Source organism: Prionailurus bengalensis, chromosome X, assembly GCF_016509475.1.
Source record: "Prionailurus bengalensis isolate Pbe53 chromosome X, Fcat_Pben_1.1_paternal_pri, whole genome shotgun sequence".
NCBI lineage: Eukaryota > Metazoa > Chordata > Mammalia > Carnivora > Felidae > Prionailurus > Prionailurus bengalensis.
In genome coordinates this window covers 110,488,231-110,509,898 of record NC_057361.1, presented here as the reverse complement: position 1 = coordinate 110,509,898, position 21,668 = coordinate 110,488,231, and the positions used below count along the sequence as shown (strand labels likewise).

The 21,668-nt window shown below is 41.6% G+C and overlaps 1 protein-coding gene across 2 annotated transcripts in view; it reads left to right on the top strand.

Annotated features, from left to right (window-relative positions):
* The window catches only part of HS6ST2 (heparan sulfate 6-O-sulfotransferase 2), a 291,938-nt gene that overhangs the window by 72,969 nt on the left and 197,301 nt on the right, over positions 1-21,668 (top strand). The gene's annotated exons all lie outside the window — the stretch shown is intronic.

Here is a 21,668-nt window from a genome sequence, read left to right as displayed (position 1 = left end):
TCTTTTACCTCTGTGGTTAGGTTTATTCCAAAGTATCTTACTATTTTTGGTGCGATTGTAAATGGGAGTATTTTCTTAATTTCTATTTCTGCTGCTTAATTATTTTTTTATTTAACGGTTTTTTAAAGTTTATTTATTTTGAAAGAGAGAGAGAGAGAGAGAGAGAGAGAGAGAGAGAGAGAGAGAGAACAAGCAGGTGAGGGGCAGAGAGAAGGAGAGACAGAATCCAAAGCAGGCTCCACACCATCAGTGCAGAGCCCAGTGAGGGGCTTGAGCCAAGATCAAGAGTCAGACGCTTAACCACTTAACTGACTGAGCCACCCAGGTGTCCCTCTGCTGCTTTGTTATTAGTGTACAGAAATGCAACAGAATTCCTGAATGTTGAATTTTTATTCTGTGACTTTACTGAATTCATTGATCATTTCCAGGAGTTTTTTGGTGGTCTTTCGGGTCTTTTATGTATAGTATCATGTCACTTGCAAATAATGAAAGTGTTACTTCTTCCTTATGAATTGGGATGCCCTTTATTTCTTTTTGTTGTTTAATTGCCATGGCTAGCATGTCTGTTCCTCTTTTTCTAGTTCCTTTAGATGTAAATGTATGTTGTTTATTTGAGATTTTTCTCGTTTCCTAAGATAGGGTTATAATGCTTTGAATTTCATTCTTAGAACTGCACTTGCTGCATCCCATAGATTTTTGTATGTTGTATTTTCATTTTCATTTGTCTTAAGATATTTTAAAATTTATCCTCTGATTTTTATGTTGATCATTTGGTTATTTAGCAGCATGTTATTTAATCTCCACATCTTGGTGATTTTTTTCCAGTTTTTTTTTTTGTGATCAGTTTCCAGTTTCATATCATTGTGGTCTGAAAAGATGTTTGATATGATTTCAGTCTTCTTTTTTAATGTTTATTTATTTATTTTGAGAAAGAGAGAGAGAGAGGGAGAGAGAACAAACTGGGGAGGGGCAGAGAGAGGGAGAGAGAGAGAATCCCAAGCAGGCTCCACACTTAGTGTGGAGCCTGACTCAGGGCTTGATCTAGATCATGACCTGAGCCAAAATCAAGAGTTGGATGCTTAACTGAGTCACCCAGGTGTCCGTGATTTCAGTCTTCTTAAATGTATTGAGACTTGTTTTGTGCCCTAACACATGATCTATCTTAGAGAATGTTCCAAGTGCACTTGAGAAGAATGTGTACTCTGCTGCATTTGGGTGGAATGTTCTGCATTTATCTATTGAGTCCATCTAGTCTAATGTGTCCTATGTGTCCTTTAAGCCTGATGTTTCTTTATTGATTATCTGTCTGGATGATCTTTCCTTTAATGCAAGTGGGGTGTTAAAGTTCCCTGCTATTATTGTATTGCTGTTGATTTCTCCTTTCAAGTCTGTTAATCTTTGCTTTATATACTTAGGTGCTTCTATTTGGGTGCATAAATATTTACAACTGTTATATCTTCTTGCTGGATTGACCACTTTATCATTATGCCATGCCCGTCTTTGCCTTTTATTATAGTATTTGTTTTAAAATCTGTTTTACTGATATAAGTATAGCTATTCCAGCTTTCTTTTGGTTTCCATTTGCATGACATTTTTTTTCTATCTTTTCACTTTTAGTCTGTGTGTGTCTTTCTATCTGAGGTGACTGTCTTGTAGATCGCGTATAGATGGGTCTTGTTTTTCCATCCAGTCAGCCACTTTATGTCTTTTGATTGGAGAATTTAGTTCATTTACATTTAGAGAATTTATTTCATTTATATTTAAAGCAATGATAGGTATATATTCATTGCCATTTTGTTAATTGTTTTCTTGCTTTTTTGTAGTTCCTCTCTGTTTCTTGCTTCTCTGGCTCCTTTCTGTTGTGGTTTGATACCTTTCTTTGGTGTTATATTTAAATTTTATTCACATTATTTTTCGTGTGTCTACTACAGGTTTTTGCTTTGTCGTTACCATGAGGTTTACATATATCAGCCTATGTATATGCTAGTTTGTTTTAAGTTGTTAGCATGGTACTTTTGAATGCATTTTAAGACTGCATTCTTTTTTTTCTGGGCTCACATTTTATTATTTTTTATTTTTTAATGTTAATTTTTTTATTTTTTTAAAACTTACATCCAAATTAGTTAGCATCTAGTGCAACAATGATTTTAGGAGTAGATTCCTTAATTCCCCTTACCCATTTAGCCCATCCCCCCTCCCACAACCCCTCTGGAAACCCTCAGTTTGTTCTCCATATTTATGAGTCTCTTTGTTTTGTCCCCCTCCTTGTTTTATATTATTTTTTTCTCTTCCTTTACGTTCATCTGCTTTGTCTCTTAAAGTCCTCATATGAGTGAAGTCATATGATTTTGTCTTTCTCTGACTGACTAATTTCACTTAGCATAATACCCTCCAGTTCCATCCACGTAGTTGCAGATGGCAAGATTTCATTCTTTTTGATTGCTGAGTAATACTCCATTGTGTGTCTGTGTGTGTGTGTATATATATATATATATATATATATATACCACATCTTCTTTATCCATTCATCCATCGATGGACATTTGGGGTCTTTCCATACTTTGGCTATTGTTGATAGTGCTGCTATAAACATTGGGGTGCATGCTAAGACTGCATTCTTACTCCTCAAGTTTTATGTTTTTGGTATCACATTTTATGTCTTTTCATTTTGTAGATCTCTTAACTAATTTTTGTCATTATCGTTATTTTTACTACTTTTGTCTATTACACTTCATTTTTATAAATGATTAGCCCACCAACTCTGCTGCTTACCTTTACCAATGAGATGTTTTATTTTCATATGTTTCCTTATTACTAATTAGTGCCCTTTCTCTTCAGCTTAAAGGAGTCCCTGTAACATTTCTGGTAAAGCCCTTTTAGTGCTGGTGAACTCCTTTAGTTTTTGCTTCTTTGGAAAACTCTTTTTTTGTGCTTCGAATCTGAATGACAATGTTGCCAGGTAGAGTATTCTTGGTTGGAAGTTCTGCTTTCAGTACTTTGAATATATTGTGCCACTTACTTCTGGTCTGCATGATTTCTGCTGAAAAATCTGCTGATAGTCTTATGGGAGGGAGTTACTTGTACATAAGTTGTTTTTTTTTCTTGTTGCTTTTAAGATTGTCTTTTTATCCTTAACGTGTGATATTTTAATTATAATGTGTCTTGCTGAGGATTTTTTTTTTGGTTCATGTTATTTGGAACTCTCTAGCCTTTTTGGACCTGGTTGCTTTTCCTTACTCAGGTTAGGGAATTTTTCAGCCATTATGTTATCAAATAAGCTTTCTGTCTCTTTCTCTGTTACTTTTCCCCTGGGTCCCCTATTAAACAACTGTTGTTCCACTTAATGTTATCCTATAGATCTCTTAAGGTATCTTTGTTTTTTTATAATTCTTTTTTCTTTCTTTTTGATGTTCTCTGTGGGTTAGTTCCTTTTTGGGGGGGGTAATCGAAGTTAGTTTTTATTTATTTATTTATTTATTTATTTATTTATATTTTATTTTATTTTATTTTATTTTATTTTATTTTATTTTATTTATTTTTTTTCAATATATGAAATTTATTGTCAAATTGGTTTCCATACAACACCCAGTGCTCATCCCAAAAGGTGCCCTCCTCAATACCCATCACCCACCCTCCCCTCCCTCCCACCCCCCATCAACCCTCAGTTTGTTCTCAGTTTTTAAGAATCTCTTATACTTTGGCTCTCTCCCACTCTAACCTCCTTTTTTTTTTCCTTCCCCTCCCCCATGGGTTTCTGTTAAGTTTCTCAGGATCAACATAAGAGTGAAAACATATGGTATCTGTCTTTCTCTGTATGACTTATTTCACTTAGCAAAACACTCTCCAATTCATCCACGTTGCTACAAAAGGCCATATTTCATTCTTTCTCATTGCTACGTAGTACTCCATTGTGTATATAAACCACAATGTCTTTATCCATTCATCAGTTGATGGACATTTAGGCTCTTTCCATAATTTGGCTATTGTTGAGAGTGCTGCTATAGACATTGGGGTACAAGTGCCCCTATGCATCTGTACTCCTGTATCCCTTGGGTAAATTCCTAGCAGTGCTATTGCTGGGTCATAGGGTAGGTCTATTTTTAATTTTTTGAGGAACCCCCACACTGTTTTCCAGAGTGGCTGCACCAATTTGCATTCTCTGTGGGTTAGTTCCACTCCCTTGTCCTCTAGGCCATTAATCCAGTCTTCTGTTTCATCTGTTTTGTTATTGAACCCTTCTAGTATATTTTTCAGTTCAGTTATTATGTTCTTCAGCTCTGTGACTTTTGTTTGGGGTTGTCTTATATTTTCTGTCCCTTTGTTGAAGTTCTTTCTGGGTACATCCATTCTTCTCTGTGATCATCTTTATGACCATTATTTTGAACTCTTTATAGTTCATTATTTTGAACTCTTTGACTTATCTCCATTTCATTAAGGTTTTTTACTGGGCTTTTATCTTGTTGTTTTATTTTGAACATATTCCTCTATTTCTTCATGTTGCTTCACTATCTGTGTTTGTTTCTATGTATTAGGTGAAACAGCTGTTTCTCCCAGTCTTGAAGGAGTGGTTATAGGAAGACTAAGTGTGTTTCTGTCTGCTGTTTGTGCAGTCTCCTGGGGGTGGTAGTGTGCTAAGAATTCTCTCCAATTGTTTCCATCCTTTGGGGCTCAGAAATACAAGTGCTTCTGGCCACAAGAGCAAGGCATTGAAAGGGCATCCTGTGTGGACCGTGTGCATCCACTAACATTGTTGGGGCCAAGGGGAACATTGGACCAAACTTGGTTGGTTGCTGGATTTAGTGAGGTGGGTCCCTGGGTGAGTGCTGGGGCAGAGCATGTGACTCTAACAAGGTAGAGGGAGAGTACAAAATGGCTCTCTCCTGTGCGAGTGATGGCAAGGTAGAAGAGTAGAAAAATGGCCTCCAGTGCTTCCATTCCAGAAAAGAGTTCCAATAGACCCCTTCCTCTCTAGCAGAAGCTTTACAGTTAGCCAGTGAATTGCCGTCACATGTAGTCTATGTACTTACTTTTCAACCTGCTGCTTTTGTGGAGAGTGAATCCGTGAGTGATTCCTTTAAGAGTGGAATCTTAGTTTCTACAATGCTTTGAGTCTGCTGGATGTAAGCCTTGGTTTTCAAAGCCAGATGCTTGGGGGCTCTTTTCTCCAGTGCAGGTCCCAAGGTTTGGGTTTCCTGTTGTGGGTTCGAACCCTTCACGCTTCAGGGATCTGCTCTGTGTTTATGAGACTCTTCCTGCTTGGGGTCACTGTACTGGGGGTGGGGTTTTGGTGAGACTGTCTCTGCCTCACGTAGCTGTCTCAGTGTGGCCTTTTTATCCTTTGTTGTGGAGGAGCTGTTCCGCTAGTTTTCTTGTCTTCTTCAGAGAGAATTGTTCTATAATTAGCTGTAGATTTGGTGTGTCCATGGGAGGAGGTGAGTTCAGGGTCTTCTTATGCTGCCATTTTGAACTACCCCCTTTTTCCACATGGGCATTTTAAAACTCAGTTCGAATACATTTGAATGAGAAGGCAAAGTACATTAGGTGTGGCATTTCTTGAACTAACCAAGGGAAGTCTAAAGATGGCATTTACTCTAGCATTTTGGAAATTATTAAAAGTCCAGAAAGAATGAGCAGCTTATTTCTCAGCTAGCAGGCATGAGGGAGAGCATAGGTGAGGTTGACTGATTTGAAAATCTGTTCACCTGTGTTAGAACAAATGAAAATAATTTTAGCTGTTAATTCTAGTCAGTTGAGTCCAGAATAAATGGTAAAGGTTGATAAAGGGCATGACAAAACAATGTTATTTTTTTCATAGTGAGTACTTGTAGGTGGGTATTTAAAAGAGTTTTGTACTATAAAAGAAAATCTTGCTATAGTTTTTAAAAATGGAGGTTTCCCTATGTCCATTAAAATTATTTTTGTTTATGGTTATCCCATTATAAATTAGAAGGGACCACAAATTCATTACGTCTTTGTGTTAGTCTTCAGGCAGCTATGATGGAAATACCACAGCCTTGGTGGCTTTTAAGCAACAGACGTTTGTTTCTCCCAGTTCTGGAGGCTGAGAAGTCCAAGATTAAAGCCCCGGCAGATTCAGTTTTGATGAAAGCCTACTTTTTAGATGGCTGTCTACTCACCATCTTTTCACATGGCAGAAGAGGGGGCAGTTTCTGGGGTCCTTTTTATAAGGGCACTTAACCCTGTTCATGAGAGCTCTATCCTCATGCCCTAATCATCTCCTAAAGGCCCCACCTGCAAATACCCTCACTTTGGGGGCTAAGTTTCAACATATGAATTGGGGGGGGGGACCCAAACACTTAGAGTCATGGGTCTAGAAATAAGTTACACATCTATAATGGTTTATGCTTTTAAAATGCTTTTATACCTATCTCATTTTACTCTGCCTAATGGGGCCAGGATTATTATCTCAATTTCCTAGGTGAAGACATTGAAATACAGACACTTTCTCAAGAATCCGCTTGTCAGAGACAGAAAGTGGGACTAGACGCACAGTTTTCTTTTTTCACAGCACTTGGCCACAGCAGTTACTTTTGCTCTTTCACTCACACTGACATGAATAGGTTAGTACCAAAATCCTTTCAGACAGATGAGAAGTAATTAGGTCTGAGCCTCCTCAAACAAGATACCCATCTATGAAAAGATGGATGTTGTAAGACCATGAAGATGGCAATCTTAAAAAAAAAAAAAATCTCAGCAAAGAGTAGTGTTGTGACTAGCAATGGAAAGGAAGCTGTGGGAATTGCACAGATTCCAGGATGCTGTTAGACCAGGCTGCTGGTCCACTTTCCAAGTGGGGAGGACGGTAATGTGGTTTGTGGGTTTCGTTTGTGCATTGCACATACCTTAAGCCCCTAAGTGGTTCTTGAGCTCCTGGGTCAGGGTCCCCAGAGTCCCTGCTCAAGGCACACACTACTTTAACCCCCAGGACACAATTCACTTACAATCACATTGTAACATTTTAAAATCCTTGGTGTTTCTGCAAGACTTGGTGTTTCTGGGTAATCGTAACTCTTATTCACAGTCTGATTGTTTTTATTGGGGAATATTTTGCCTCATTTGGCTTCCTGCTGCCTGCATGCCTACCTTTTTACCTTTGGAAGTTCCAGATATGGTGTCTGTGTAGGATTTGAGGGGGACAGGTGGATGGAAACAGTTTTAATTTTTATTTCATGGCTTTGCAAGTGAAATAGCTAAATGAGGGAAGGGCTGACATTCTTGGTTATGGTGTGTTGGAGGATTGTGGATTTCAATTATCCGTGCTTATGCTGTCCCCCAGGACTACACATTATCAGCGGCTGGCTACAAATGAAATACCGAATAAATCTTGAGTTGAAGTTGCCTAGTGTTTCCAGGATTGCAGGAAAGATCTTGGACAGGCGGCGGAGCCTGGGGCTATCAGCTGCGTGTGGGCCTCCCATTCGGAACCCCTTCTCCCACTTTAATAAGAACCCTGACACTTAAGGGACTGAACTGGCGGTGGCATCCATTTATCGATTTTATAGAATGGCTCTAGGTAACTACAGGGCCATAATCCGAATCCTATACTGGGATGGGTCCCCAGGCTCATCAGTTGATGACAAAATAGAAGTCTTTGACACACACAGATTCATTAGAGATAGCTGGGTGGATTTATATCTGGGAGGTCACCCTTGGAAACTTGATGAATTTCTGTGGGTGGATAGCAATGCAAATAAGCAAGAATGAAGCTTCATATTTAATCTGCATCTGCTCCAAGAATGTTTTGATATAGTACCACTTATCTCAAATCCTGATTGAAAAGGAAAATACTGTGTTGTTGTTGTCTCTCTGAAATGGATTAAAAATAGGGGAATCAGAAGGTGGGATAAAGGACATACAAAAATTTATAAAGGTAGACCCTAACAAATGGAATTTATTATTCTGTTAAAAGCAGAAATGTCACATGTTTATACAACAGATGTTATTATACATAATGTTAATGCCCCTGTGGTTACTCCTAACCCTTGCTGCTTACCACCGCGGTTTTGATGGGGTGCTAGTGCAGGGAAATAGAATGAAAATTTCTAAGAGTGGGGATGCCTGGATGGCTCAGTCGGTTAAGCGTCTGACTCTTGACCTCACAGTCGTAAGTTCAAGCCCCGCATTGGGCTCAGTGCTGGGTATGGAGCTTACTTAAAAAGAAAAAGAAAAAGAAAAAAGAAATAGTCTAAGAGTATATGTTTTCAACAACGTGAAGGACACAGATCAGTGTTTCTCAACCTTTTTTCATGATCATTCCTGTAAGGAGGAAGTTAAATTCATTTTACCTGATTGCTAACGATAGAAACAAAATACTAAAAAATAAGATTTGGGGTGTTGGTGGGGCAGGAACAGACCGTGGAAGGCCACAAACCACTGTAATATCTAAGATTGTTTTTCATCCTCTCTGAGAGCCAGGTTTCTTCCCCTTGTGGGCGATCCTGCCCTTGTTGAAAACGCATGATATAGATTTGTGACACCAATTTATGAATTGTCTCTTTGTGGATATTGTTCCCATCGCCCACGTTAGTAACCTCCAACAGGAGGGCAGTAATGTCATTTAAGTTCTTGCTATATGTAGATATTTCCCAGGCATTGTTTAATTTAATTCTCACAACAACCCTGAGGTTGAGAGGTTCAGCGACTTTCCCACACTTACATAAGTGGCTTGAACCTAAGCCTTTCTGATGCCAGAGACCTTGATCTTTCTAACATTTAATTTTTTTAAGGGTACATTGGGAGGAGTGTCTCTGTAGAAAGGAGAGCTGTTTATTTCTTTAGTTGATTTTGGAGTCTCTGGATTGCATATTGGCTACTCTTGAGTAGGGTAGAAAAGACAAATTCGATTGGAACTAAATTTTGTCGCTCTCTTCTCCACTCCCGTGGTTTGAAATGTGTTCCTTATTGTCACATAGAAGTAACCTCAGCTTCCTGCTATGCACAGAGATCCTAGGAACATCAGGGAATTGCACACACTAGATATGGTTAAGAGTATTATATTCTTTTTTTATAGCATAGAAGTACATTTACACAAGCCATTAAAGATAGAATTTGCTGGGGCGCCTGGGTGGCGCAGTCGGTTAGGCGTCCGACTTCAGCCAGGTCACGATCTCGCAGTCCGTGAGTTTGAGCCCTGCGTCGGGCTCTGGGCTGATGGCTCAGAGCCTGGAGCCTGTTTCCGATTCTGTGTCTCCCTCTCTCTCTGCCCCTCCCCCGTTCATGCTCTGTCTCTCTCTGTCCCAAAAATAAATAAACATTGAAAAAAAAAAATTAAAAAAAAAAGATAGAATTTGCTTAATGTTTGGGAGAGTCTCTTATTGTTTTCAATTCACATTTTTGTATTGCCTGTCAATTGCATCTAGGTTTCCATCAGCTGCCAAACTCAGTTCTCAAGTGATGAATGCAAAGCCTAGGTATGTCTGACGCTGGCCGGAACTGGATTCCGTGATAAACATGACCTAATAGAAAGCCCTCTGAAGTGCTATAGCAGGGCCTTGTGTTGCTACCAAAGATGTGCTCGTGGAGAAATATGCCTCTCAAGGTTCTGGAATAGATGGACGTTGAGTGATAGCATGACAACTAAGAGAAGTTTATTCTATCACAGGTAGCCAATAACGGATGTCTTTTTGCTACCTGATTGCTTTGGGTTTTAAAACCACCAGGAACACTCTCTTCCCCATCCCCCTTATCCTCACCTCTGCATGATAAACAGGTAATTATTGACACCAAAAATTGATAGGAAAGTATTTTTTCTGCTGTCTCTTTTCAACCTATCCTTCCCTGACAGCTATGCAGAAACACTCTATGGATCAGTGATGTGATCTGTTTAAAAAAAAATATATATATATATATATATATATATATATATATATATATATTATATTTTTAACATGGATTTTGTAGCTCTTATACTAATCTCTACATAGATCCATGGTTCTTAATTTTACCAAATATCGACCTCATACTGCGGAGTTTGAAGTGGACAATAGATGGCAGAGAACGTTAGGCAAGCAGCAGAGCAAGGATCCTTCACACAGGCTTAAAGAAAGTGAAAAATAAACTGCTTTTGAGCATGCAGTGCCTGAGAAGCAGCTATGCACGTAAAACCAAGCCAGGATCCTTCTACTTAACTCAGGAGAGAATACATCAGGCTGTACTGCATGCCGGTGTGGACAGTGTGGAAGTGTATGTACGTGGATGTAGAAGCCTAGCCATTTTGTATCTGGACTCCAGCCTTTATATTTAAAGTAAATTATGTCCATGCATTTGTACGTGTAGATTTCCCACCTGAGCTCTTATCCCCTTTAACACATCCTCCCCCAACCCTTTCTTTCTCCCCAGGTGGCAGTGGTGTAAGTAAACCAAATTAGGAATACGAGGTCGCAGAACACTGAGTAACTGATTGATAGGTGCTCCTCTCATTTTAGAGATGCAGAAATTGAGGTCCCCAGAAGCCACACAAACTGGAACTCAGATTGCCCGACTGGAACTGGCATGTCACATTGTCTGTCTGCCATGATTGTTCCTGATTCTTTGCTTCTTAGAGAAAGAGAGAATGCAAAACTATGTTGGCAGCTTCATCTGGTGGCCAGAGAACCGTTCTGGTTCAGGGTTAAACTTCAAGGAGAATAAAGAGTGGGGAAAATTGGCTCCCCAGAGCCTGGCATTTTTTACATGGTAATGCACTGGTTAGAAAATGGACTCTGGGGCACCTGGGTTGCTCAGTCAGTTAAGCGTCTGACTCTTGATTTCAGTTCAGGTCCTGATCTCATCGTTCATGAGTTCGAGCCCCACGTCAGGCTCTGGGCTGACACTGCGGAGCCTGGTTGTGATTCTCTCTCTCTGTCCCTCTCTTTCTGCCCCTCCCGTGCTCTCTCTTTCTCAAAACAAATAAAAATAACCTTAAAAAGTGGACTCAAAGAAAATGAACATTTTTCTTGCAAACTATGTTTATAATAAGGTTTTTAGAGAATATTATGAAAAACGTACACCATACTTTTCCCCAAACACAAAATCCCAGTGAAATGTGACATTTGGTTTCCAGGATGTCAAAAATCAACCCATCTTGATGTAGAAAGTGACGAGTCATTGTGTGTGTGTGGCGAGAGCTTGCTGGTGGCAGGTGGTTGATCTGGGTTCTGACTTGTTTTTCACGCTCTGTGACCTTGGTCAAGTCAAATCACTTCTCTGGATTTTGAGATCTTTTTCTGCAAAATAAGGGAATTGAACTACATGATTCCTAAAGCAACTCACTGCTTTATATGTCTCTGCAAATGGGAAGACAGATGGTTTGTAGCCTTATAATGTTTACATGGTTTAACACCACTAGTTTCTAGCTTCTGCAGTGTCGGTGTAAAAGTTTTCTGATTTACGATAGGTAGCTTTGTACACCAAGTTCATTTAATAGATAATAAAGTGTCCTTGGATGACGGGCGGTAGGTACAATACATACTATTGTATCAAAACTTATGGTTTGTGTATTAGATAAAGCAGATCTGCTGATATTCGTGGTGTCACCAAGTGAGTGATTTATAAAGTCAGTGTGCCCCGTTGAAACATCTCCGCCTTTTCCAGAGATTTTACCTTATTGAATACTTGGGTTCCGCTGAGGGTGAATCCTGCCAGGTATTGTCTTTTCAGTGTTAATATTTGCAGCGCAGCACGGTTCCCACAGGTAGGAATGATTGTCTGATATTGTTAGCATGACCCCTGTGATCTCATGTAGGCCTCTGTGATGATAATGATTTTGATTTGAAAAGACAGTTGTGTTTGGCTGGCAACCTCCCCACTCGATTTTTTCCATGTACAGTTCTTTGTCTGGCTCCTTGGAAGCCATGCAATACAGTGTGTGTAGCTGGAATGCCTTCTGCTCCTTGCATCCAGGTTTTTGACTGTGTCTTTGCATTGTCAGGGGGAGAACCAGGGAGTTAATATGCTACGTTGCGTAAAGGAATAAAGGCACAAATTATTTCTGCAATCAAACATCATCAGAAGGGGTTTATTACAAATTGTAACAGAGAGGAAAGCGGACACTGAAAGGAGATCTTTATCTTGCTTGGCTTTTTGTTTCAGTGCTTTCCTGAGATTCATCAGCCTTTAATGAAGAAGGAAAAAGAAGACGTCTCCAATCCAATGCATCTGAATTTTATCTGGTTACTAAGAGTCTACCTGCCCATGCCCACGCTTTTTTTTTTCTTTGCCTGACTAGCTCAAGGACAAGGAGATTTCTCTTTTTCTCCTTTTAAGATATGCTCTAAGGGAACCTGGACACATTTAAGAGAGTGTAGTTCAGCTCCATTCATCTGTGTTCTTTCGAAAGAAGGGAGGAGTCTGTATTCATCTATCTAATCACAATTGGCCTGTCTGTCCATTTGCTTGTGACTCACCTTTGCAGGTGCTGGAATGTTGGTGTTTAAGGAGGGTGCTGTTTCCAGAGTTGGAAACCTCCGTGCTCCCACCACTTTTAGGTTTCCTACCAGAATGCTGTTGGCTTTCAGCTATAGGTTTCGGTCAGGATGCCCTTGGGATCTGCATAGAATTTTCTTGAGAGTCCCTGTCGAATGATTATAAACTGTACATTCTGGACATCTTAGCGATGCTTTGGGAGTGAAGAGACTTCCCAATCGCAATCCCAAGAGTCCATGGCACACGTCTATGAAAATGGCCCTGTGACAACCAGATGAATGTATGTTGAGAGCCATTGAGGCCAAGTGCCAGGAAAGTAGAAGGCACTGCCCTGTGGAAGAGAGCCAGGAATTCTAAAGGACACTATTCCTTTGAGCAGGAAGGATCTGGAAAACGATTTTCTTCGTGTTTCCATTTGAGTAGGTGTTGGGCATGTGCTGATGCCAAACAGTGTCCTGTGACCGGCTCGCTTCCATCCCGGCTGCCCTGGAGGGCCACATCTTCAGGTCTGGGGGCAGTGCTGAGGGAGGATGACTAGAAGCCCTGCTCATTAGTGCTTTGTTGTTTGATTATTAGATAGACCATAATTCTTCCAAAGGTACAGTGGGAATGGGTGATCTCTGTGATCCCATGTGGAACACAGTCCTGGGTATCTTCAGCAGGAATGGCTTAGTGTGCTGCCTTCTTAGCCTGCTCTGGAAGGAACACAGTGTTGTCGGCATTCCATTTGCATAGTTGCTGGGATCTTGGGGCTGGAGGAGCTCACAGGTCATCTACTCCGCCCCCCTCCACCCCCATCTGATGCCCCAGCTGCTTCTACAACCAAGTTGTCATCCTTGCCTACGCGTGATGCTCTCAGAGACAAGGGTCTCAGAAGCCATTCCATATATCAAGTTGAGATTTTCTTGCCAATTGTTCCCATCCGTCGGTGCTGGCAGGGCTTCTTGGAACTGCACAAAAGATGTCCAATTGTTCTGCAGAATGCCAGGCTGTCAGAGCTTTGTGTGACACCCCACTCCCACTCTTTCTAGTCTGGTTCGAGTCCTTTCCATTGACGTGCCTTCTAATGAAGTAGAGAAGAAGCAGAGGCGAATGAAAGGGTGCCTTCGGGGTAACAGGAGGAGGGTGTTCCTTTCCCTGCCAGGCAGAGTGTGACTGGTTCACCTGAATCAGAAAAAGGGGTGGGATGAGGGGGTCATACAGCCACTCCTCCAATGACATGTTTTTGATTTTTTTCTCTCTCTTTTGGTCCTTCTGACAGAAATCAGCTTTAGTTCTTCCATCTGCTCTTAACAATATTCAGATATGGTCTCACTCATGTTGATCATCTCCTTCCTCTTTATACTCTGCTTTGATTCAACAATGCAGCCCAAGACCCCACACGTGGCCACATTTCTTCCAAATTCCTTTACAGCGTGCGCTTGGGAAGGTAAGTTCTGCTGACCTGAGACAGGACCTTAAATTTATTCCTATGTAATTTCATCTGGTTGGAAATCGCATCACTATAGCATGTCGAGATCTCTTTGTCCTGGCCAGATTGACACACAGTCAGCCAGCAAATCTTTAGTGCCTCCAGCTTCACGCATGAGTGTCTCTTGCTTCTTTCTCATGGACCATAATTACCAAATCCAGAGACTTTCCCTGTTACCTAATACAGATTGGTTTCCTGTACTGACATGGGCTTCCGTGGGCAGCCCTGTACACATGGGCTGTAATCATTGGGAAGTGCTGTGCTTAGTCTCCCTCTCTTTTGTCTTTTATTTTTTTATTATTTTTTTTAACTTTTTTGGTACTCTCAGATTTCCCTAGCAGAGAACTGGTGTGACCTAGAATGGCATTTGTAGCCAACCCTGTTCAGTCAGATTAGCGAGAGAGAAATTAGCTAAACACCACTGCTCTGCGAATGGCATCTCCAAATGCCACATCAGCAGAAGGAAAAGTATTGACGTCCACGGAGCCTGGGGAATGGGGGGACCAGGATAACTTGGTGGTTGCTGGGCAAAATGCACCCCCTCCAAGCACTGTTCCTAGACAGAGATGGAGAATCACTGGTAACGGTGGCCATCTCCTGCTGTCTGTGTTGCGACAACTTTCTTGCCTCTATCCCGATTTCTGCATCAGGCCGAGCAATGCTCCAGTTGCTGGCTTAATGACCAAATTGTCTCCACAGCTAATCAGGATCATCAGACTCTCGTTTCAGCTTTCAATTATATTATATCCCTCGAACAAGTGACGTGAGACGAGCTTGGCACAAGAATCCTACTAAGGCCGTTCTGAAGTCTTCTTTATTGGGTGTCCCTAGAGAATGAGATCTTCCACTTGAGTGAAACGAACAGATAGTGGAAATGTTTTGCTTCCAAGGACGAGATGTGCCATTTTGGTCCCTAAGTGGTAGAGCAGAGGTCAGCCATCCTGCTTCCTTTCTTTCTATGATACATAAGCTAAGAATGGATTTTACATTTTCATCTGGATGAAAAAAGTTGAAAGAAGACTGTTTTGTGTCATGTAAAAATTGTATTAAATTCAGATTTCAGTGTCCATATATAAAAGGATTCTTGAACACAAGCCACATCTGTTTATTTAGGTGTTGCTTGTGCTGCTTTCCTGAAATAAAAACAGAGTAGTTGGAGCAGAGATTGTATGGCCCACAAAACCTAAAAATATTTATCATCTGGACCTTTACAGGAAAAGCTTGCCAAGGCCTGGTCTAGAGCATCGTTTTTGTAAAGAACTCTTCATTTTGTGTCTCTTAATCTGTTGGGGGCTGGGAAAATAAACTTCTTAGGAATAACGTCTTTAATAGGAGTCTCTTGGTATCTGAATGTGGACTCAAGGAAAGCACTGTGGAGAGTTTTGAAACTGCTAAATAAGATATCCACTTCTATATATAAAATCACGGTCTTGGAGTTGGAAGGAATATTTCAAGAAGCTCAGTGAAGTTGCTGGGCTGGGCGTTTCTGGATTCTTTATATGCAGACTTAATAGCCTCTTAATAGAGGGTTGTACAGTAACTTTTGATATCCAAGGCACTTTAAAGGATTGACTCCTTCTTCTGAGTAGATCTCAGGGTTGGTCGATTAGTCACATTCATTCTACAGAATTCTTGTACACTTCTGGTGTGCCAGCCAGTAAGTGTGGGGACCTTTCCTAGAGCTGTTTCTAGATGTGAAATTTTAGGAGGCTTCTATCTCAGTTTCTTTGCAGTTAACCTGATGCTAAGTTATGTTGTTCTTTTCTTGGCTTATGGCTAGTTGGCTGTCTCATATACATAGAGAAATTGGAAATTTGAAATATCAACTCCCTGTTTTATATATATATATATATATATATATATATATATATATATATATATAATTTTTGGATTAAGCTGAAGTGACTTTTTAAAATTTTAAATTTTTACAATTTTAAGTAGGCTCCACACCCAATGTGGGGCTTGAACTCATGGCCCTGAGATTAAGAGTGGCATGCCCTACGAACTGAGCCAGCCAGGCACTCCTAAATTGACTTTTAATTGGGAGAATGCCCCTGAGATTTCTTTATATAATTTTTATTCTCAGGATTAGATTAATCAGTGATTGAAACTCATCCTTTAAATCGGTCTCCATATATTTTTAACTATATTTATGTTTATCTCTATGTGTATAAAATACACAATTATACACATATAAAATTATACGTATTATAATTATGTGTGTGTATATATATACTGTATAATTTATATTTATTCTGTATAATTTATATTTATTTCCCCCCCAGGAACTGGGTTTAAACCCTAGAGAGACTATTATAGTACCCAGAACATTCTACTTTTATAGTTCATTTACGTGCAAAGTTTATTTTCCTTGGTATTCTCAGCATTCAAAGACAGTGCTCAGCACATAGTAGATGCCTGTTAAATTTCAGCTTATTGAATTGATCTAAATTGACGTTAATTGAGAGAACGCCCTGGAGATTTCTTCACGTACATAATTTGTACCCTTTGAATTAATCAGTGATGGAGACATCCTACAAATATCCCTCTGTAGTGTTCCACCGCTGTTGTCAAGGGCATGTTTCTGTTATATCTGCATTAGGCAGGTGGGTGTTGATTCCACTTTTGGAGTCCGTGTAGCATCGAGAGGGGCCAGGGGAGTAAAGAGTGGTTGGTTGGGGAATCGGTGCTCCCCCTGTGACAGCTCCCCTGGCTGAGTACCCCGTTTGGAAGTGGAGAGGAAGCCACTAGTGGTGCTAAGAGAAATGAGAGAGGAAGAGAAAGGGAATTATTGGCTGAAGAAGGCAGACCCTTTGATCCAGTCTTTGGGTTCAAAATTTCTGTACTTGATTAGATGAGAAATACCATTATTGTACCTGGAGACGAAAACCCAGGGTACAGGCAGATCATACAATGCCTGGGATAGAAGAGGCCTTGGGCCCTTCTAGTGCAGGGGTTCTTAACCTGGTTAGTCCCTGGGTTTCCTGAAAAAGCTAGGTGTCTATACCTTTTTCTGGAGAGAGAATTCAGAGCTCTCATTATTTTCTAGGAGGAATCCAGGACACTCCCCCCCCCCAAAAAAAGATGAAAAACCACGTCTCTAGAAGACGTGAACTCTCCACAGGGACCCCGATATACAGTGGTTGAACAAACTCATTTAAACCTTTCAGCAATGGCAAATTTACAATTCCACGAGCCTGCTCTGCTGGGATTGTGAGGAACTTCTTCCTCACGCTGAGTGGCACTTTATCTTTGTGTAACTTCCCCAAATTCATTTTATTGGTTCGATCTCTGCCCTCTAAAGTAACTGAAAATAATTTCCCCTCCTCTTCTGTGCTGGAGTCCTTTGAATATAAGAAGTTTGTATGCCTTCCTCAGGGTGTCTTTCCCAAGCAAAAGAACCTTTCCAAATGTTTGTCATATATCCTGTGGCTTCCAGGCCCCTCCCCATGTTGGTTGTTTTTGCCCACTTATCACTGTCCCTTGTAAGGTCATGGCAGCTAAATGTGAAGATAGCATTCCGTGGGTGTTCTGACCAGCACAGATCAATACCACCGTCACCCCATTGTTCTAGCTAATATATTTCTATTAATGCCTAATTCATTCGTTTCTGTGACAGCCACTTCGTACTGATTCTTGAGGAGCTGTTGATTTGCCAGCAGGTTCTTCAACCTGTTTGTAGGTTTCGTTTATGCGTCTGTTTATACCCGCTGTCTTAAATTTTTTTTTATGTTTTTATTTTATTTTTGAGAGAGAGAGACAGAGTGCGAGTGGGGGAGGGGCAGAGACAGAGGGAGACACGGAATCCCAAGCAGGCTCCAGGCTCAGCTGTCAGCACAGAGCCGGACGCGGGGCTCGGACCCACAGATGGCGAGATCACGACCTGAGCCAAAGTCAGACGGTTAACCGACTGAGCCACCCAGGTGCCCCTATACCCGCTCTCTTAGATTAAAAAAGAAAAACGCATCCTGTTGATGCCCAGATCGGGGCAGTTGTGCACCTGTATGTAGATGACTGAGCCTCCTTTCAGGAATTAGGAAGAAAAGCCCTCGTTTTACGTTTACCAGCCTTGTTGCTTTGCAAAACACTGAAGAAATGCCGACATTTTCAGAGCAAACACTAAAAGCCGTGTGAGTGGTACAGTGTTTAGTAAGAATGTTCGGCCATGAGAATACATAAGTGACTTAATTATTATATGATCGGTTATTTGTTTTTGAAGGGACTGTGAACATTGTAATTTGCAACACGTGGGAAGGTGGTGGTAAACAGCAGTACAGGTAGCAGTCAGGGATATAATCTTACGGAGACATTTATTTGTGGTAGAAAACCGTCGCTTGCCATTTATGCAATGGGGAAAGCAATGTGAGCCAAGTAGGAGGTGGAGATACCCGCGGTCTACAGGTGTCAGAGGTGGCGACTGCCATTAGGGTCTGCCTGGCCTGGAAAGGAGCCACGAGGCCCGCTGTGTGCCACGTGTGTACAAATAGCTGTGAGGGTCCTTGTGCCAGTGTGTGGTGACTCCCCTCCTTGGTGGAACAGAATGGTTTCTTTATGTTATTGTCTTGCACGCTCACTGCTGTTGGATCATTACCTGTAGATCCACGCCCTCGTAAGGGAGCCGGAGATCTCCCTCTGGCCCCAATTCTATAGTGAATTGCGGGTAAGGACGGGGCATGTTGAATCATCCCGGGTGTGACAGGACCCTTGGGGATAGAGGCGCCCGGACCCGAATCCTGCAGGGGCTGTCCCCGTTGGACGCGCCGATTACCAATGAGGGTGTTCTCTGCGTGTTTGCGCAGGGAGGCTGCGGTCTTCGTTCACGGAGGCATCCTAACCAGCACGGGGGTGGGAGGGAGAGAGGGCGGAGAGCGGGCCAGCCCCGAAGCACTGTTTTCCGTCCGTCCCGCTCTCGTGGGGGTTGCCGGGAAATCAGCAGGAAAACCTTTTTTTTTTTTTTTCTGAGAGTTTAGCAAAAACATTTAATTAGAGGCGGTAATGAAAAGTCGTCGCAGCTGCACACTGCTTTGGTATTAGGAGGTAGACTTAACATATTTAAAGGTATTTGCTTGCAAGCTGTTTGGTGATTAGGGACCAATCTGCAGAACACGGCAAGTCAATAAATAAAACTGCGGCGTGAGAAATGAATGTGCCGAAGTCAGGCTGCAGGTAATTGCTACGAAACCCGAACCGAGCCAACGTGGTCCCCACGGAGAGCCGGGCGACCTTGTCAGGGGACTTCGTCGGCCAGCCTGGGCTGTGGCTTCCGGCCCTGCACGGAATGTCTGGCCACCGAGTCCAGGGAGCAGTAGGTTGGGATGATGTGTTCAGTCAAAACTGGTTGATGTGGGGACCAGAATTTCTCAGGTGTTTGTGGTTTTGCCCCTTCGTATAGACCAAACCTCTAAGTGCATCGGGTTGAGTTTTCGCAGCCTTTAATCGTCTGTGTTTGGGAGCCGGTGTCCGGCTCCGCGTCTTTCGTCTGCAATCTTCCAAGCCTCCAAGAGCTGCCAGCAGTTCATCCTTCCTTTCTTCTTCACCTGATGGGGGTGTCCGTGCAGCCCTCGGTGTCACCGGCCTGTTCTTGTGAAAACCCTAGACAGAAGGTGTCACCTGATCTGATAGGGCCTATAGATTATAAAAAGAGTGGGATGATGTTGTTTTTAAAAACTGTGCTTTGTGTGGGGGGGGGGAGCCCAGTAAAGTGGTTTTTGCCTTAATAAAACCTGACACATGGTTGCTTGCCTTTTTCACTTTTCGGTGGGCTGTTTGAGAATCAAGTTAAACGTGAGCCTGCTTCTGGGGCGCCTAGGGGCTCAGTCGGTTAAACATCCAACTCTTGATTTGGGCTGAGGTCATGATCTCGCACAGCCGGCTCTGCGCTGACCGTGCAGAGCCTGCTTGGGATTCTCTCTCTTTCTCCCTCCCTCACTCTCTCTCTCTCTGCCTCGTCCCCCTTCTCTCTCGCTCTCAAAATAAATAAATGAACTTAAAAAAAAATAAACAAAAATGTGAGCCTGCTTCTGAGAATCATCTGTGTAGGGGCTCTCGTTTCATGTGGCAGATCAATCACCAAGTAGGTGTTTCAGCCAGTGCCCCTTCAGTTTGCTCTTTTTTTAAAAAAACCTTTTCCCTCCCCTCCTCCCCTCTGGCAACCATCAGTTTCTTCTTTTATTTATTTATTTATTTATTTATTTATCTTTAACGTTTTATTTATTTTTGAGACAGAGAGGGACAGAGCATGAACGGGGGAGGGTCAGAGAGAGGGAGACACAGAATCTGAAACAGGCTCCAGGCTCCGAGCCATCAGCACAGAGCCCGACGCGGGGCTCGAACTCACGGACTGCGAGATCATGACCTGAGCCGAAGTCGGCCACTTAACCGACGGAGCCACCCAGGCTCCCCTTTAATGTTTATTTTTGAGAGAGAGACAGACAGAGCACACGCAGGGGAGGGGCAGAGAGAGAGAGACACACACACAGAATGCGAAGGAAGCTCCTGCCTGATGCAGGGCTCAAACTCCCGAACCACGAGATCATAACCTGAGCCAAAGTCGGATGCTTAACTGACTGAGTCACCTAGGCGCCCCCATCTGTTTCTTCTTTGTATTTATTTTTATTTGTTTCTACTGTTTTATTATTATTTTATTGTTTATTGTTACAAGTGAAATCATACATTTGTCTTTCTCCATCTGACTTAGCATAATGCCCTGTAGTTCCAGCCACATTGCCACAAATGGCAAGATCACATTCTTTTTGATGGCTGAGTAATATTCCATCATATACACATATACTATTCCATTATATATACATCTCACATCTTCTTTATCCATTCATCTATTGATAAGCAGTTAGTTTGCTTCCATATCTTGGCTTTTGTAAATAATGCTGCCAGAAACATAGAGGTGTATATATTTTTTGAAGTAGTATTTTTGTTTTCTTTGAGTAAATGCCCACTAGTGGAATTAGCTTCGGTTTGCTCTTTTATTTTATTGAGATGTTCATTGGCAGCAAGAAGGTTCCTTGTCAAGTCCTGATAGTGAGCTTCATTGCTAGCAACGCCTCCATGCACTTGAACTCCATAATCACTATCATGCCCGTGACTGCTTCCTACAGGAAGGTCAAGGGTCCCTCTGCTGCCCAGTGCGACACCCATTAAGAATATCCACAAGATGCAAAGGGTCTTCCAAAGAGGGGTTGCTGGAGAAGTATTTGTGGAATATCCCAAGTATGGAACAACCAAACAATATTTATGCTGATTATAGAGGCTTTCTTGATTCAGGGAAATAAAAAAAGCAAACTCTAGATAAGAAGAGTGGTCTCATTGGAGACCTTTGGAGAAATGAGCAATAAATCTAACAAGCTTCTTTGCAACTCTCTGAAAGCTGGTAAATCACAAGTTTCTACCATGGTTCTACATCAGAGTACTAGCTCATTATTTCTTGTAAAAATAACTTAGGGACTGAATTTCTTTCAAAGTATGAAATCTGGTGACTATGTGAGATCATGCGATTTGATTTCCCCCGTTAGGGTTTTCACATCATTTATAACTAGGACCTAAGAGCAACTTTGTTGCACTTAAAAAAAATTGAAGCTCTGTAAGCCTATCCCTTTCTACTGACCCACTGCAGTTTTTATAATTGCTTTGGGATTTTTATGAACCATCCCTGTGAAGTTCATAAAAAACAAACATGGTTTACATTATATATGAGAGAAATAATACAGTGTTCAACATAGTCATTTTATTATTAAGAACAGGGGGCATACAGCTAGATTTA